Raw genomic sequence first — 18,909 nt, forward strand, 5'->3', positions numbered from 1 at the left:
CACTACTTAGTTACTTACATCTAAGTAGGTGGCGATGGTACTTTTTTTGGCTGTTTAGCCACAAGGCCCTCTGGAGTACGACCGTTGATTTGACACTGACACTAATGGCCACTTTGAGAAGCAAAGAGCCAGCAGTGTATACACATCAAACACATATCAAAAATACTTTTTGGCAGAACATGAGATGTAGCATAGTAATATATAATATGTAATATATTCTAGAGAAAGGATAATGGAAATAAAATGCTGCCAATAAAAGCAAAACATTTTTATACGAAGCTACAATTTACATAGAGAACCTTTGATTTAACCTGTACCCAAAGTGTGCTGAAGTATAATTTATTCAAAAGTTTTTATCAAAATCTGTAACAGTGGAAATCGACATATAAAATATACAGTTTGAATTTATTGGATGATCTATACCTTGTTCAAGATGAGTACAATAAAAATATTGTACTCATCTTGTATTTTTTGTAGTAGTAGTACTACGAATACTATTATATTTAAGGTGAAGGCTTTTTATGAGGCAGAAATAAGTTAAAATTGTAATAAAAACAAAGGCGTTGTACGCTCCGTCTTATATATAATCCCTATTCAGACTGCCTAAGTTGAGTTCAAATTTATCTTAGATACAAGAAAGATTCGCAAGTTATCTACAATTTCGCGAGTATGCCACTTACTTAACACAAGATTTTAAGTTTAAAACAAGTTTTAAAGCTCATATAGGAATACGAAATGTGTGATGGAAGTGCAAAGTCTTTAAAAAAGAAGAACGAATGGTGGAACTAACGCTTATAAAGTTACGCTATTTTTGATTTTAATGTTTTAAAGAATTGTTGCGTTTTTATATCACATTTTTTTTAAACTTTAATTATATGGTTATATGGCCGGTAAGTAAGAGATATATTAATTTTCTTGAAACAGATGAAGGAAACACATTATTGCTTCTGTTACCCTAATTGATCTATCACCTAAGTATACATCTACTAATAATTTGCCCTAACTAAAACAATAAATATTTGTGCACCTAACGTAAACTGACACAACTTCCATCAGCTTCATAATAAAGTGAACGAAACACAAAAAAAACATTACAAGTACGAGTACGTCTCTAATATTTATCTCATAAATAATCTACACCCAAGTCAACGAGACCCCTCGGGAACATAAAGGAACCGCTACGTTGTAGAAACCTGTAATAAAATAGAACAAGCAATACATTAATTTATCCGCCTCATGGTTTCATGTCATCATTTATATAACCACTCTTGTTTGAAATATCATTAAACGCACAAAGTAGGAATGAATTTCATAAAACCAAAGCTAAACATTTGACAATTCATTAACTATTTTAGTTAGCAATTGGTGCAAAATATTTTATCACAAAATATGAAAAACTTATTGAGGTTCAGAAAAGTGACATTTTTGAAGGAGATATTGCAATCCAGAGGTAGCGAAATTGTAATTACATTGTTACGAATATGTTATTGGGTCGTATATGACTTTTATGCCGGACATTTTCCATTGTCTATATTGTTACGAGCTAGGGGATCGGATGGAAAATGCCGTAGATTTCTTCAAGGGTTTATTTCTTGAAAAATCAATGAGGAATTTATGGGCACAAAATTAATTGCAGAGATTCACTAATAACACACAAAAACACAGTCACTAAATACTTCACTTATGCACACGTCACACAGTACTTTATCACTTATATTCACTTTATTCGCACTTTATCACTTCGGTGTTTCTCTCTTGTTATCGCATTCAAAACTAAGTGACTAGTCGCGTTTCGGCTCGCTTATATATCCCTGGGAATAATTCTAAACAATATTCGAGAACTTTCTAGGCGGGCTTGCTACTGAGTAGCGATTGCACAATTCTAGAACGTTCGCACTCTTTGTCTCTTTCGCACGTTGCTCCGTCCTTGTCGTACGGCGTTCTAGAGTGCTCGTCTAGTTTCGAGAAAGTTCTGATCTTCTCTCTCTCTCTCTCTCGTATCATTTCGTCCTTGTCTCACACCTAGAAAGTTCGGTCTAGAATATTCCTTCATCAAAGGGGTATAACTAGGCCTGAAAACGCCTGAAAACGGGTCTCCTGAAAACTGCACCACTCGACTACACATGTTCTGAAACTGACTGAAAAAATGTTTCAGCTTCCTGAAAACTAGGGTAACATTATGGAAATTACAATTAACTAATATGTGATTGAGCCTCTCCTGAAACGGTCAGAAATCATATTTCAGCCTGCTGAAAAGTTCTTTAACTAGTGGAAAAATCTAGAAACATTGTAGTCGACCCGTCTTCGTAACAATATTTATAGTATAAAGGCTTCTCGTATTATATTATATAAATACGTAAACATTACATGAACCAGTCATGTATATGTCGCAGCCAACTAGCTTAATTAACCGTTCAATTAACAGACTAGCCTTTTAACTATACGGCGCCGTTTCGCTAAAAGCCTGAAAGAAATTCAACCATAGCGTTTGTTGTAAACATTTAATAAACTGGTTGGCTAATGCTTAGGCCATTCGTACGATACAGTCATTATTTGGCATAAATAAAAAATATGAAACATGACATTAAAAAATTTTCTTTTAAAATTAAATTGCATAAGTCAAATACAAATTATTATTACACTCTTCAAATGTACTTGTTGTTTTTGATGAAACTTTGAAAAACACTATCAAAGTTGTGGGTTGCCGATGCCATATTGACCGTTAGAAGATATTTATTTTGAGTTTGAGAGTGGTAGAAAGTGGAATTAAACCTAAAATAACAATCAACAGGCTAGGAAAATAATGAAAAGTCATCGATCCAAGTCATTTGCCTAGCTGTTCGATCAACTGGCTGATCATCTTTCAGCCCGCAGTTAAACACCTAGGCCGTTAATTGAACGGCTAATTAAGCTAGTTGGCTGCGTCATATATACTGACATTAAAATACAAATAGCCTTGTGAACATATGAAATATAGGAACATTGTAATCATTTCATAAAATTGCGTACGTTCATCTAAAATTCCCATTACTGTATCGTACTGAAGTATCGTTTTGCCAAGAACAAGTACAACTAGGAATCTCACGGGAGAAATAAAGCATGTTTTTTAGATTTATTTCCATTTAATAAAATGAATAAGCGCATACTTAAAGTATTCTAACAGTTTTGTTACAAAATAATTATATAAAGGAATGATATAAATTAGGTGATAACCACAAAACATGATAAGATGAAGGCGTTATATTAAATGTTTGTATTTATATGTTTGAATGAACTAAATTAATCTTACTTTCTCGGTTTTCGTTGTTAAAAAGTCCTAAAATCTCTTGTTTCTAGTAAAATAAATCGAGAATTTTAGGTATCTTTCTATAGCAATTACTCATCTGTGACCGTGCCAGACAAACACTGAACAAAGGACTGATACGCTTACCTCGAAAAACAATAAATGCCTTGAGGGAATATATATTTTCTTTTGGTAAGGATTCCTTTGTTTACGACGGCGTCAAAATCACATTACAATTAATGTAATGTTTTTGTTTTAAATAAAAGTAGCCTTTTTAGTTACGTCATGTTTATAAGTATATTGTACAAATGTACAATAGTGTCAAGTCTAATCTAACTTTGAAAACGATAGACATTTTAAAACCCTTTTATATAATCATGAAAAAATTTCGTCTGTGACGTCTTTCGGAAAATGAATTTTTTTCTGTATGTATCTTAAGTAATTTGTATGCATTATTAGAATATTAAAATATCTTATATGGATTCATAGAGGAAACTTGTATTTTATTCGTTATATACAGGTAAAATTACGTCTATTGAAACGGAAAAGTATAACATTGTTTTATCTATAAGAAAGCAAAAAATGTAATGGTAAATCTTTATTTTTCTTTAATATCTGTTAGGGTCAGCTATCGAAGTGAAACGCTGAAAGAACTCAAAATAAAAGACCATTTTTCTTGCTCTTGGCATAACAAGACATTCAGTCGAGGTCACTTCATGTTTTATAACATAATTATTTTTTTTATATTCTTAGCTAATTCACCGTAAAACATTTTTACGTTAAATATCAGTGTTACTTTTTTTCCCTTAAAATTGAAAATTAAACAAAAATCTTTTTTACGAATTTGTGCGGGCAATATTTAGTCGCGTATTCAGTCTGTAACTGAGTTAGACAGAGTTATAAACGGTAACACAAGGCACATCCAAAAGATAAAATATTTGTATGAGGAATCTTAATTCTTCATACAAATATTTTATCTAAGGTTTTGGATGTAACCGTGGTGCAATAAGTTTTACATCCAAATGTTTGTCAACGTATTTTGCTTAAAAAAACAAATTACTATTTATTCAAATGAGTAATTTAATGTCCCCTTATGAGTCAATTGAAACACGAGGCTCAAGACCGAACGCGATAGAGACTCACTGTGGACGCCCTCTGCCCCATTTAGAGATTATAGGCCATTAAGTTATGAATTAAAACATAAATGCTTCCTTCTAAATTAATATTTTTACAAAATATTTTTAAGCAACTGGAACCATTTACATCATGCACCTCATGAAATATGAAATAATGAATAAATAACTATAATATTGATATCAGGCCATATATCACGGCCTGCCTAATAAAAGCATGCACTTACACTACAACAAAACTACGGTACACTCAGAAATCAATGAAAAAAGGAGGTATAAGTTCAGCGCCTTCTGGAATTTGTTATATCTTTTGAAACTTGTATAAATTTTCGTGAATGACATTAAAGTATCCAACTGAGAATTTGTTAATTTTATTCAGTATACTGCAATAAACTTTAATAGAGTTCTCAAAGTTATTTAAAGATCTTCCGGGTGAAATTAAACAAGGGAATCTGGAGGTAATAAAAGAAAACGCCGAGTCATTTTCAAATGACTTCAAACCTCGAAACAAGAGGTTCTTATTTCGTTATGATCATTTTTTTGACCTACCTTCTTCAAATTGTGAATAAGATCAAACAATTTTACATAAAATTACTAGTGTTTTGAATAGGGTTATCCTTGATTATGTGTGCTTTTTTCAACCATCAGAATCCCTTATTAGACGAACAACCTCGTCCGAACCCGGATTGCAAGGGATTGTCTATGCTATAAATTATTTTACACGTGTTACACGTGCAGACACTATGACGAAACGGGCCTGTATTAGACTCAAAAATCACATAAGCGTTTCAGTGAAGAACCTTTGCATATTTACCTGCGTCGAACGCCCTAAGCCACAGATACGATGGAAATCCGAGGGAATATTAAAGTTCTGTTTTATAGTTGTTGCTTCTTGTTGCGACGGTTGAAACATAAAATATTTAACAATGTATGTAATATTGTACAAAGTGTAAAGCAGAATTTATAAAGGATTAGGTGCGTTAAACACGTAGCAGCTTGAATTACCTTTTACGGCGAACGGCAACTACCTTACAACTATTACGATAAGTAGATGTAGCTAAACTGGTACTAAGTTTTATTGATTTATAAATATAGCGATTATTACATATTCACAAACAAAAGATGTCATATGTATTACTCGATTCCTTACTGGACATAGTCAGCAGATGCGATGATGGAATTAAAAATAATATAAAAAAGCCTGGTAAGCTTTTTCAAAATGGCAGTCAGTATTCGACTTTGTAATGGAGCTCACGAAAAATTATACGTTTGTCCGTTGGCATCGATCTGCCTCTTAGGTTATTTAAACTATTAATACCGGAACTGTTAACGAGCGGTTTAAAAGTTGCCAGTTACGTTAATTAAAATTGATCCGTATGTTAAGCGCCTTAGCGTATGCTACAAAGTACACATTATTTCGAGATAATAGTTGATCGCTTAGGAAATTTACGTTTTCAGATTTTCGTTTAGGTACGTTCGTATGTTACCTACATATTGTGTATTTTTTTAACTATAACAAAAACCACATCCTTGTAACAATCACTTAGTTTATGCTAATACAAGACAAATTTTGTTTACGTTACAATACACAAAAGTATTATCATCGTATTTCATGTTACGCAACACTTCACAAGAAATATACTACAGTAGTGCTCCTCTTGAAAGTTTAAGTTTAGAACACAATCTACCATTTCTGAGAAATAGAAAGACGGAATCTGCCCGTGGTAATGAAGACTGATTTTCAAAAGCGTACATCGGTTTGAAAATTCAAAAATATATAGGAAATAATGCATTTGGCAACAGCTATTTTCAGATAATAGCAACAATTTGGTAGCTACGTTATATCGACAATACGTTGCAATGAATAATTTGCATATATAACTTTTGCTTGTTTCGGGGTGACTAGGTTTGAGGGAAAGTTCTGGAGATTCTCAACCACTAAAGGTTGTAGTTTTCTTCTGCAATAATAGGATAATGTAATAAAAAAAATTATCATGCTAATAAGAGACTTACAATTAGTTTCCCTATATTCTATAGTGTCAGCCGGCCAGTAATCTATGCACTCGACCGGCATCATAAGTGTACATTGTGTTACCTATATGAATAAATGATTTTTAATTTGAATTTGAATGACATCGTTCGATGTAGGATACCACGTCTTGTGTTGATGTCGGTTACGCACTAGATGGGTGATGGTGATGAAGTGAGATGTAACATAATATCAAGTTAGAACAGTTCAGACCAGGCATAATAGTTAATAAGTTACATAAGATAAAATGAGCCTTTATACAATTTACAAGAAACGTTTAATTTACAAAAAGTAAGATAATATTGTATTTTTAAGAATAATTTGTTTCCATAATAAAAAAAATATTAATATTGACAAAAACTTTCGTTAGGTTGATCCTTAACCTATTACCATAGTTCAATCTCGATATAACTAATAATTTAAATTCTGGGAAAGTAGAGGAAAATAAATAAAATACATGTACGGCGTCATCGGATGGAGGATTTTAGTTTTACTCTATATTAACCACTCGCGCACAACAATGTAAGCGAAATAATGAAATGTTAATTGATATGTAACAAATGAATTCAATGTAACAGTAGAAGACAGTGCCTACGTCTGGCTATACTCTCGGGGCGTAATTCCGACGATTTAGGAAATCGCCACGCTTATAAAACAAAGAAAGCCTGAGTGAGCAAAATATACTAATGTAAAATGAGCTAATGACACCCTTGGCTAGTACAATACATGTAATCGATATAAATCTCCCATTCTCATTCATAATGTATTTTACATTCCAGTGCACTGCAAAGTGCAATAAAACGAAATAAGAATTTGATTGCAGTGCTATCTGTGTTTATCATTTGCGATATTACCACTGTAACGCAGCTGTGGACGAACCACTGTAATATAATACATAGTCGCACTTACCGTCGACTCCTTTTATAGTGTCCATCAATCAATGACAGGATTGTTTTCAAAGCGAAGAGCTAAATCCTGACTGATTTCAGCATTTTTCTTTGAGTTTCATCTCTAGGAAATTTAAAAAGGACCTAGAATTATGATTGTAAAGGAGATAAAATTAGGCTACATCTTACCCCAGATGCGCAAAACTGATTTTCGTAGATCACTTAGGACCACAAGAGTCGAGGGAAATCTTTTTAAGTAAATTTAAATTTTGTATGGGGCAGGTTGGTAACCTATCATCAATGTGTGAATGAAATCAGTACAAAAAACAACCGAATACATTTTTCGCATATCATTGTATGGTGTCTTTAATAGGTAGAGCGTTTAGACTTATTTCAGTATTTCTATTGCGAAATTTTCAAGTCTTCACACGTGGAGTTGTCAAAGATTCAATATTCTAAGCATTGGCTCACGGCGCTGTCCTGAAGCGCACGTTTTACCTCGACTTGAGGATTATCCCGGAAGGTTTTTTATCGGTTAACTATCACATTTCATATGGTAAAAGTGTTTCCACCGCAGAATATGGATTATGTTTCCGGAGGTCTGCTTGGCAAGCCACCTCTCGAAATCACTAGTTATATTGTATAAATACTTACTATATAGTCCCAATAACGCAGTCATGTCCATTATGTTATTGGGACCTATTTTATTTATTTATTACAAAGAGCAAGCTTTATTATACTTTAGTTATTGCTATTGGTGCATGTAAAATACGTAACATAGTTGAACTTCAGACAAATGTCAGACGTTTATTTAAAAATATTCAATAAATTGTTACAAAATTTAGTGTAAGAAATCGTATGAATGGGAAGAAGGGTCACTATGATAATAAAATATATCACTAATAAGAAGTTATAAAACTTCAATTGATAATAGCATAAAAGGAACAATCAGAATTTTTTCTCTTCCCTTTTCGATGTTATGATGTAATATACATGAATCCGGGTGATAAATTACTTTTACTATCATGTTCAATACTTTAGTATTATCTGAAATCGTTTAAAAGAAGTAATAGACTACTCTTTATTAAAAATTAAAAGCTAAACCTTTCTGCGTAGCATGCCTTTTCGTCATAAAATATGATAATAGAAGATAAAACAAAAATGTTTATAGAGTCAAATTGAGTGAACCCTTAAAATTTAATTACAGCATAAAATTCACGTATAACGGAATTCCAACCCAATGTGATATGCTCTTTGTTAAATGGGGCTATAATCGGCGTCACTCATGAATTATTAAATAACTTGTGGGTGATTGTCTCATAACAATGTATGTTTATGAATATAACTTACAGTGAATTAATTTCACATAGCATTTTTGTATATGTATAGATCCATCCTTCCTTTTCCATAACTATTCGTAGAAAGACTTCTCTTTTTACCGTACCGTTATTTATTGAGATTTTGAATATAACTTACAGTGAATTAATTTCACATAGCATTTTTGTATATGTATAGATCCATCCTTCCTTTTCCATAACTATTCGTAGAAAGACTTCTTTTTTTACCGTACCGTTATTTATTGAGATTTTAAGACCACATTGCAATTTGGCCTTGCTTTATACAAATCGTACGTTTCCCATCCTGTCTACCTACTTCTACGCTGTACTTCGACTAAATAAATCATTTTTGTAACAGATTAATGTAATTAAGATAACTTTGGATATTATCACACATTACATTACACTTTTTTGTATTACGGGGCAGGAGGCTTAAATGATGTTAAGTGATAGTGCCCATGGACACTCATTTTGGAAGAAGGCTTGCAAGTGCGTTACCGACCTTTTATTATATATGTTGTGTGAAATATATATACATATATATATATATAAAGTTTCATAATATACAGTATTAATATGAATTAAAGATATTTGAAATGTTAACAAAAAACCTCCGCGTAACGCAGAAGATAATGAAAGGTATAGAACAATTTTATATAGCCTATCCATTAGACATACATTATGTTGACAAGGGTAACACTGATCCGAAGTATCATGACAGGCGATAGCATTCCCCGGGGATCCTTATTGTTGATATATAAAAGGGTAACCCACTTTTATACATACGTGTGGTATAAAATAAACTCATTTGCGTTTCACCGTGGTTCGTTGGAATTCGACCGCTATGCGACGTACATGACCTCAACATGAATGCCGACAGGATTACTTTCAGTACACCTCTAATTACACACGCAGTATATATATTACAACTTTATTATGTATATTAATAATGGTTTAGTTTAATATTTGTATGATCTCTTCGTATATGTCATGTTTGCCTATAAGTTTTGGCGGCGTCGGGACGTGACGACCCCATCGCCCACTGATGAAATAACCTGTGACAGAGGTTATTTCACCAGTGCAGTCAGTCAACCCCCATCCTAGTGGGAGTGCCATGCTGTTGCTTTCGGGCTTCAGCCAATCGGGCAGGCACGACCGGGGCAGTACCACTGTCTCACAGAAAACCGGCGTGAAGTGATGCAATAGGTTCATCTTATTGTACTCGCGTTTCGTGCGGTGAGTGAGACTCCCGGAGCCCATCAATTCCCCCCCCCCCAGAATATGAAGATGCAGTTTAAACAGAGATTACCCTAAGGGGGTACCACACGTTTCCGCTGTGGAGAATCCCCCTCTGAGCGTCCATCATCGGAACAATCAGTATTCGGTGGTGGATGCACAGGCTGCCCTTCGTGTTCTGGGGTGGGCAAAAACTGCGCAAAAAACTATAGGTTTCGATCTCGGGGCAAACGGAAGAATTTACCGAAGGCATCCCCTTCCACGCTCTCAGTGGACTTTACCAATGTTAGGGGGCTCAATTCTAATCTTAACGCGGTTCACTTTCACCTCGAAACTGCGAAGCCGGCCTTATTCTTCCTTACTGAGACTCAGATATCCTCCCCGGCTGATACTTCCTACCTCTCCTACCCGGGGTACAAATTGGAACATTCATTTGTGCCGCGGGCCGGAGTTTGCGTGTACGTCAGAGAGGATATCTGTTCTCGTCGCCTCGGATCGCTTGAAGGAAGGGACCTATCTAGCCTCTGGCTGCGCGTAGACTGCGATGACCATCCGCGATTCTACGCATGCCTGTATAGGTCCCATAGCGGAAATACCGAAACTGAGCGACTCATTGAGCACATCCAAATGGCTACAGATTCCCTGCTCGAAGGGGTTCCTACCGCTGAAATCGTGATACTTGGCGATTTTAACGCTCACCATGCCGATTGGCTCGGTTCGGAAACCACCGATCACGCGGGAAGATCCTTTCACGACTTTGCTTTAGCTTACGACCTGTCACAAATGGTCCCTGCGATTACGCGAATACCAGATGTGGATGGTCATAAACCCTCTTTGTTGGACCTTCTGCTGACCTCACATCCGGAGACCTATCAAGTCTCTGTTGACCCGCCATTGGGTTCATCGGATCATTGTGTGGTCCGGAGTACTGTGCCTACTACGCGCCTTCCTCGGCCCCGTTATTCGGGTTGTCGTCGTATTTGGCACTATCGGTCAGCAGATTGGGATGGGATGCGGTCTTTCTTTGCGTCCTACCCTTGGGGGCATATGTGCTTTTCGTCGGAAGCTCCACATTCCGTCGCTGCCTCTATCGCCGAAGTGGTTCTACAGGGCATGGAACTTTTTATTCCATTCTCTGCGGTGCCGATCGGTGGCAAGTAAAAGCCCTGGTTTAAGCGTTCTTGCAAGGCGGCATCGCGTCGAAAGCGAGAATGCTTTAATGCATGGGCGGAAGCGGCGATATCTCGTGATGCCAATACCAGCGAACATAAAAAAGCATATAACTCAGCTTCCAGGTCCTTCAAACGGGAAATCGCTAAGGCAAAGTCAGAGCACATCGCCAGATTTGGCGAGAGATTGGCCCAACTCCCTTCGGGGACCCGAGCCTTCTGGTCTCTCGCCAAAGCTGTACAAGGGAATTTTTGTCAGCCATCGATACCACCGCTGCACAGAGAGGATGACTCGCTCGCCCACACTGCGAAGGAGAAGGCCGACCTCTTGGGCTCTCTCTTCGCGTCCAACTCGACTTTGGATGACCGGGGGAGATCACCACCGGCGATTTCGCGGTGTGATAGCTCAATGCCGGAAATCACATTCCGGCAACGTGCTGTTCGCAGAGCACTATCTTCCTTGGACATTCATAAGTCGAGCGGGCCGGATGGTATCCCTCCAATTGTGCTGCGTACTTGTGCTCCTGAGTTGGCTCCGGTCCTGACGCGCCTTTTCCGGTACCTGTACTCGCTCGGCACTGTCCCGAAGTGCTGGAAGACCGCTTCGATACATCCGATCCCTAAAAAAGGCGATCGCTCTGATCCGTCCAACTATCGCCCAATAGCTATAACCTCCTTGTTCTCCAAAATAATGGAATCCATTATTAATGGCCAGCTCTTGAGGTATGGCTTTCGTCGTGGTCGTTCGGCTGGTGACCTTCTAGTATACCTTACTCATAGATGGGCAGAGGCAATTGAGTCCAAGGGGGAGGCACTAGCGGTTAGTTTGGACATAGCGAAAGCCTTCGATCGGGTGTGGCACAAAGCACTGCTCTAGAAGCTTCCAGCCTACGGGCTTCCTGAGAAATTATGCGACTGGATCTCCAGCTTTCTGGCCGATCGGAGCATCAAGGTCGTCGTCGATGGAGCATGTTCCGACCTTAAACCCGTGAATGCTGGGGTCCCACAAGGCTGTGTTCTGTCCCCGACCCTGTTTCTTCTGCATATCCATGACATGTTGCAACTTAGCAACATTCATTGCTATGCGGACGACAGCACTGGGGATACTCTTTACACTGGCCGGGCAGGTATTTCTCGGGCAGTTGTCGATGAGTACCGGAACAAACTTGTGTCTGAAGTCGAAACTCTACTACGCGGAGTCTCGGACTGGGGTAGACTAAACCTAGTCCAATTTAACCCCAAGAAGACACAAGTTTGAGCGTTTTCCGCGAAAAAAATACCCTTTGTCGCTACTCCTCTTTTCGAAAACACTTTTCGTGAAGCCACAGCCAGCATCGGAATACTTGGCGTTGACATATCGAACGACGTTCAGTTTCGCGGTCATTTGGAGGGAAAGGCTAAATTAGCCTCCAAAAAGCTTGGTGTGCTCAGCAAGGCGAGACGGTACTTCACTCCGGGCCACCGCTTGCAACTCTATAAAGTGCAAATACGGCCCCACATGGAATACTGTTCTCACCTCTGGGCGGGGGCTCCCCAGTACCAGCTCCTTCCACTTGACCGTATCCAACGAAGAGCGGTCGATGACCAATCTCTCTCCAAGCGGCTCGATCCTTTGGCGTTGCGTAGACATGTGGGGTCACTCTGCATCTTCTACCGCATTTACCATGGAGAGTGTTCAGAGGAGTTGTTCGGATTAATACCTGCAGCTGAGTTTCAGCATCGGACATCGAGGCAAAATACAAAATTCCACCCGTATCACCTCGACGTCCGACGTTCCACGACTGAGCGTTTTTCAAGGCAATTTTTGCCGCGCACCACCGCTATGTGGAACCAGCTGCCCACTGAAGTATTTCCGAACCAATTCGACTTAGGGTCCTTCAAGAAAAGAGCGTACAAATTCTTAAAAGGCCGGCAACGCACTCGCGAGCCCTCTGGCATTGAGAGTGTCCATGGGCGGCGGTATCACTTAACATCAGGTGAGCCTCCTGCCCATTTGCCCCCTATTTTATTAAAAAAAGTGCTTGTCACATTAAAAATTGTATTTTGTGGTTCTTTTACCTCTGTATCAGTGTGCTGAGCATTGGCAAGCTTTTATCAATTAAAAAATTATGAAAATATAAAATGAAATCGCGAGAGTATTGGTTAAACATAAAGCACATGGTTAAACATAAGGCACAAAATACAGAAAAAAATATATTTATTCAATTTTGTTATTTACTTCATGTGACCCGATATATTACACCGCATACGAAATAAATTTACACTAAAAATACTATCATAAAAGTTCTCGCAAAATAATTGCTTGGTATCTAATGATATTATGCCTCAGTTGCAGTCGGTACATTATACCTGTAAGTAAGGCAGCAAAAGGAAAATCTCACTTTCTTTAAAGTAAATAAATTTTATACCATTCAACTGATAGAAATTCTCTTCTTCTTTCACGGATACAAATTAGAGAAAGTTTATCAGATTTCTCTTATTGGACGGTTTTACCAATAATCGCGTTAGAAATCGAATTACAATTTTATGATCAGGCGTGGAAAAAACCGCAAATGCAATCACATCGCTTCCTCGGATCTGTATGCGAATACAGCACTCCGCAGTATAGCTGCATTACGGCCTCAGTATTACGTATGCTCAACGTAACTTATAAAATTACTAGCTGTGGATTTGTGTCTTGAATTGAGTGTTTGAATGTCTTTATTCGTGTGGAAATATATCCGGGAAAAAGTTTCATACCATTATCAGACCCACCATCATCTTATGCAAAAACTGAATTTTCTCTACCTATATATCTATCTCTATATTTAAATTCAATTCATATAATCAATTGCTTGGCTAAGGCATTTAAGATTTATAATAAATGGGTAATCACGAGTATCAACTACTTAAGACTTACGCAAATTCGGTGTGTTTTATTTTTTATAAAATTGAGTCCCTATGTGGCATAAATTATATTTGAGTTATGTGTCAAGTGTCAATGTTTTAATTTCATTCCTTACTATTTAGTAAGGAATGAAATTAAAAAATTACCTGAATCATTTGATTCAGGTAATGCGTTCAATTTTAAAGGGTCTACGAGGTAACGAGCTCAGAGATCTCCTTTGGCACGTGCGCTTCCAATTCCAGGCATTCATTTACAAACTATCCCAATTCACTATTGACTGGGATTTCGTGACTTTGTTACTAAATAGGAAATTTGTATTCAATACAAAGGCAAACATGGATCTATGCAATAGGGTTGATCTTAAGGTCAATAATTTACACAATTGTGAAGTTGCATTCTTTTTAGATTCTTTTTTCAAAAATATATTTCTGGATTTCATTTTGTTGGCACCAATCTTATCTGCGTGCGTCTGGAATCTAAAAATGTATTTATAATAGGGTGAAACTTATTAAGGAAATAAATAATTGAGACTACTCGTTTCAGTAGCTAATATATTTACGTATCCTTAGACTTATCTAAAGCCAAAGTCGGTCTTGTAAATATTTAAACCTCTACAAACTTATTACTTGCTGAAGCACATGAATAATAAATACGAAGTAACTTTTAAAATAAGAAAAACAACCAACAAGAGTAGTGTATTTCTTTTCTGTACTTTCTTATTTGGTTTAAAAAAATAAATAATTCGATCACCCTGTTTTGCACGGTATTGGGCCAACGAAATTATTTTTTCGGGTAGGGAGAAACTGATTTAAAATGCTGATGACATGATACAATAATCTGTCTGCCCCATGCTTCTTTGTGAGTTTATGGGACTTGAAAAAGAATATTGAAATTTAAACTACAAATACGTGTTTTACATAAAGATTGTGTAACAACTAATAACGATTCTCAGGGTATAATGAAAGTAATGAACACATACTTAACTTCTATTAGTTTTATTTTTCGGTGTACTTATTCTTCTGTTAAGGAGTGTAATTATGTAATTGTAATTATTTTTTATAGCTGGATGATTTCTCCTCTGAAATAAAATATTAATTAAATTTAATATTGCTTTCTCGCGTGGTTTCCTCAATTATTCGTTTTCAGGTGTGTGAGGCTTAAATTATGATCTGATATTTGATAGTGTAAGTAATTTTCCATAAAATATTTCTTGACTTGAATTATTGCCCTTGGTAATAATATGGTCTGTAATTTTAAATTAGAGTGCGTGCTAGTACAACATTCATTTGCCGTGTTTCGTTTTTATGTAACTAATGACGGCTGTAAAATGCCCTATCAATATTTTTATCGCTAAATCAGGTGTTTTACAAATGAGCACTCTAATATAAAATAAGTTTTATATTAGGTTGGTGAAAAAGTCTTTTCGCATTAGTATGTATGAACTTGTAATAAAATCTCTTTGGCATCTGGCTGGTTTTGGTATCATTAAAAGTTTAAATTTTAAAGAATATAATTCCAAATTCAAATGTGTGATTTTTATTTATTTTTCGTAATGTCAAGATGAGTGAATCTAATGAAGAAATTCTATACATTTTAAAATTTGACTACAAAAATGCAACACCGCGCAAAATAATTGCAATGCTTATGGACCTAGTAAAATGGATGCCATTTTTGAAAAAATAGAGCAATATCAGTAGTTACGACGTAGCTGAAGAACTTGGAATTGACCACAAAACAGTTTTGGCGCATTTAAAAAAAACTGGGTACACAATTAAGCTCGATATTTGTACACATTTGTGATTCTTTAATTTCTTTAATACGACGTAATGCAATCAATCCATTTTTGAAGAGGCTGATAACTGGTGATAAAAAGTGGATTACGTACGACAAGAAAAAGGTCGTGGTCAAAGGCCGGTCAGGCTTCACAGACTGTGGCGAAACCCGGGTTAACTAGCAACAAGGTGATGCTGTGTGTGTGGTGGGATTGGAAGGGCATTATGAGGTGTTACCACCAGGCAGGACCAGCGATTCTGAAATCTATTGCGAACAACTGATGAGATTAAAGCAAGAAGTTGAGATAAAGCGGCCGGGTGTGGTTTTTCATCATGATAACGCTAGACCTCACACATCTTTAGCCACTCAGCAAAAATTAAGAGAGCTTGGCTGTGGAGGTGTTAATGCATCTGCCGTATAGTCCTGACCTTGCACCTTCAGATTTCCACCTGTTTCGGTCTCTTCAGAATTCTTTAGGCAGTATCAGGTTAACATCACGAGAGGACTGCCAAAACCAATTGTTGCGGTATTTTGATCAGAAGCCTCAATTTTTTTATAGCAATGGGATCATTTCCCTTACCTACAAGATGGCAAAAAGTTATCGAACAAAATGGTTGGCTTTAGTTAAATGTAAATATATTAAAATATGTTGTGAATGTTCTTAAAAAAATCGAAGAAACTTTTCCCCAACCTATTATTTTTGTATTAACTATTTCTGTTTGTATTTCTTAAGCCAAAAATTTAAGATGAGACTAGTCATGCTGAATACTCTAGAAAATGTCAGTTTCTATCAGCTAGACGAATATTTGTTATTCAAAGAATTAATTAATAAGTGTAGTGTCATAAGTAAAGTGAATTGTTATTCGGTAATATAGAAATTGATTTATAGTGCGAATTGACGTTTGTTAGGTTCTTACCACATATAAAGAGTATGTTTACGTTTTCCCATCTACAATTGATTTCCGAAACATAAACGAGGTATACTTATTTTATTTAAGAACTTATTAACACTCCTCAGCCATTGTTTCAGTCGTATTGTGCTAGCCACAATGTAGGTATTTGTTGGAACAATGGTACAAAATGAGGTTTTATGAAAATGAAGTATGCGTTGAACATTAATACCATATGCACTGAGGTATGTCTAAAGGGCATAGAAAGCAAGGTGTTGATTTTCTCTACTTAAAATTTACGAATATATTTTTTTGGGACCATTATTGACTAATAATATACTACTGTACTTTAATATTATTGTGCAATGACGAATCTGCGACTTGACTGACTGCGTCTAAAATTACATATCTTATTATTACACTATATATTACATACAATCAAGAGAACACTGGTTCTCATTGGAGGAGGTCGTTACCTAGAAATCCTCGAAAATAAATATTATAATACAATTTGTTTTTTCTCATCCTCATTATCACATGTCCCTGAGATATAGAACAACTTTCTAATAGTGATTTAAATTGATTGGATATCCAGATTTTGAAGTGATTACAGTGATATTAGGTTCAGAGTACATATACATTTTTCTAATTACTACTTATAAAATATGAGTTAGAAATCTTTCGATGGACAGGGTCTTCAGGAATAAGCTTCTGGTTTTGTCACATAAATATTACATATATTACATTAGTGACTTATATTTTTTTTTTGGGTAATAGGGGTCAAACGGACAGTAGGCTCATCTGCTGTTAAGTCATACCACAGCCCATAGACACTCACATTGTCAAAATGCTCGCAAGTGCCTTACTGTTACTTCGGTGGGCAGCTGGTTCCTCATAGTGGTGGTGCGCGGCATAATTTTTCTTATAAAAGTTTCAGTTGTGGAACGATAGTGTCGATGTGATAAGGGTGGAATTTCGTGTTCTGCCTCGACGTCCGATGCTGAAACTAAGCTGCAGGTTAATCCGAACATGCCATACTCATACACTCACGCGGTAATATATCGCATTGTATTTAACTAGTAGTTAGCTTCAATTTGAATGCTGCCTTATAATAAACTAAGCTTTAAACAGAGATTGAAGTTAGTAGTATAGCACGAACTTTCCGATTGTTTCGCTTAGTATTCATATCAAACATCTATAAGTAAGTACTTGTTATAAAGTTACTTATGGTTGCAACGAAGCGTTTTTCACGAAATCTCTATCTCTGGCTCTCTATCTCTATAAGTCAGAATATGATAAATGCAATTTAATTACTTTACAGGACAAGCAATTAAATTACTAAGAAATCTTGAAGGATCTATTTAAATATAAAACACTGGATATATTAAAAAGTCATATTGAGCAAAAATTTACTTATCATTGTCTGATCTATGACCACAGATGTGTACTGTACTAATAATCTTCAAAAGAAAACAAAGTGTATTTCTATTTTACACGTAGTTAAGAAAATTTATTTAGAAATGTAGTTTTTTGGAATATTTTGCAGGAGTTTTAAAAATTGTCAAGTTAAGCGATAAATTAAATGCGCCTTGCTAATTCGGTGTCTTTGACGCTAGCGCTGTTGGAACAATAGCGCATGCCATATATACATATTTCCTTTTCAACTCCGTTTACGGCAAAGGTAGGCTTTTGTTGACGGGTTTTCTATATTTCTGGGATAATTCCTTATCTAAATTCTAGAGGAGTTATATTTTTACCGATTTTTTATTTACAACAGTGAATTATAATTGCTCAAGATGAGATATTAAAATGACGAAATTCAGCCATGATATGAGAATAAATTTCTATTACTCTAAGCCCAAGAGATTATTGCTGAAAATTATTTTGGAATGTTTTAATTGTACGAGATAATTATTACGCGCTTTGAATAATATTAATTTCAATGTTTTGTTTGTTTTTATAAAATAAAGATAGGACTACGTACCTACATGACATAATCTGGAGATTATGAGTTCGATTCTCGCCTAAAATATAAGTGTTTTTGTGTTACGACACGACATTCCAAACTTCGACTTAAAAGGAAAGTGTTTGCTAATGGCCTATTGGCAGGCTAAGCTATTTACACTAATTATTCCTACATCTATACATGTACAAAGTATATTTTTGTTGTTAATTAAATAAAATCTATATATCAAACCATCACGCTCAATAACAAATTGTAGTTTTAATTTGTTCACTATTCATCAAGCAGAATTGGAGCTGAATTGGCATAAAATTGTAAATAC

This window comes from Pieris brassicae, chromosome 3, assembly GCF_905147105.1.
Source record: "Pieris brassicae chromosome 3, ilPieBrab1.1, whole genome shotgun sequence".
NCBI lineage: Eukaryota > Metazoa > Arthropoda > Insecta > Lepidoptera > Pieridae > Pieris > Pieris brassicae.